Consider the following 1824-nt stretch of genomic DNA (forward strand, 5'->3'; position numbering starts at 1 on the left):
TCTTGCTGCCTGTGTTTGTGGCTCAACGTCGTCTGTGAGTTTTAAACCCTGTTGATGTGTCTGATTCCATTCCCTCATCGTTCGCTGTTATGATCTATAAGCTATCATTACTTTATATCAATCTCTTGACAAGCATTATGTTTTCCCCACTAATATTCAATTATAAGAATTATTACCAGGAGAGCTGGCTCGGCTGGTAAAAAGGTCGCTCAAGCTTGAAGAGTTAACTTCGAGCCCAGCACCCACGTAAAAAGCCAGCTATGGGGGCACACTGGGAATCCCAGTACAGGGAAGGCAGAGGTAGGTGGGTCCCTGGCACTCCCTGGCTGGCCAGCACAACCTAACCAGCAGGTCTCAGATCAGTGAGAAACCTTGTCTCAAAAACCAAGGAAATCGCCTGATGAGATGGCTCAGTAGTAAGGATCATCTGCTGCTCTTGCAGAGGGGCCTGGGTTGGAGGGTCCCAGCTCCCGTGCGTCAGATCTCAAAGAGCTATAATTCAAGTTGCAGGAGATCGGATGCCCTCTTCCCAGGGCTTTTACTCTCAAATAGAGCACACACAGGCACCTGCACAGAGATAAAATAAATACAGACAGCTCTTGAGGAAGGACACCCTAGGTTGTCCATTGCCCTCTCCCCATGCATGTGTACACACATCATCCTGCACGCACATATGCACCTCATGTACACACACACTCACACACACACACACACACACACATGGGGTACAGAACTGCATTGTGGGGCTGCGGAGATTATTAAAGTGTTACACAGCAGTGAGGCCCTAAATGTGGATTTCCATCACTCACATAAAAACTGGGTGTAGAGGCAGTGCACATCTGTGTGCACATGTATGTGTGTTCATATCTGTGTGTGCACATCTGTGTGCACATGTATGTGTGTTCATATCTGTGTGTGCACATCTGTGTGCACATGTATCTGTGTTCATATCTGTGTGTGCACATCTGTGTGCACATGTATCTGTGTTCATATCTGTGTGTGTGCACATCTGTGTGCACATGTATCTGTGTTCATATCTGTGTGTGCACATCTGTGTGCACATCTCTTCACTTGAGGGAGAGAGGAGACAAGTAAATTCCCAGAGCTCCCTGGTCAGTCAGTACAGCCAAATGGTTCCATGAGAACTCCAGGTACAATGAGAAACACAGTCTCAAAACATAAGGTAAAGAATGACAGATAGGCCCAGGCAATGCTGGCACACGCCTTTAATCCCAGCACTTAGGAGGCAGAGGCAGGTGGATTTCTGAGTTCGAGGCCAGCCTGGTCTACAGAGTGAGTTCCAGGATAGCCAGGACTACACAGAGAAACCCTGTCTCAAATCAAACAAACAAACAAAAAAGAATGACAGAATGGACTTTCCTTCCCACAATCCCTGGCGCCCTTCCTTTCCAACTTGGGCCCGGCAGAATGGCTCCCGCAAAGAAAGGTGGTGAGAAGAAGGGCCGTTCTGTCATCAACGAGGTGGTGACCCGAAAATACACCGTCAACATTCACAAGCACATCCATGGAGTGGGCTTCAAGAAGTGTGCTCCTTGGGCACTCAAAGAAATTTGGAAATTTGCCATGAAGGAAATGGGGACACCAGATGTGCGCATTGACACTAGGCTCAATAAAGCTGTCTGGACCAGGGGAATAAGGAATGTTCCATATCGCATCAGAGTACGTTTGTTCAGAAAACGTAATGAGGATGAGAATTCACCAAACAAGCTGTACACATTGGTAACTTTCATGCCTGTTACCACATTCAAAAATCTACAGACTGTCAATGTGGATGAGAACTAACCTGCTGAATTCAAATAAAGT

The 1824-nt window shown here is 46.9% G+C and overlaps 1 pseudogene; it reads left to right on the top strand.

The window, feature by feature from the left end:
- Window positions 1–1380: 1380 nt before the first annotated feature.
- Window positions 1381–1803, top strand: LOC116097060 (annotated as a pseudogene).
- The last annotated feature ends 21 nt before the right edge of the window (window positions 1804–1824 follow it).

This window comes from Mastomys coucha, unplaced genomic scaffold, assembly GCF_008632895.1.
Source record: "Mastomys coucha isolate ucsf_1 unplaced genomic scaffold, UCSF_Mcou_1 pScaffold18, whole genome shotgun sequence".
Taxonomy (NCBI): domain Eukaryota; kingdom Metazoa; phylum Chordata; class Mammalia; order Rodentia; family Muridae; genus Mastomys; species Mastomys coucha.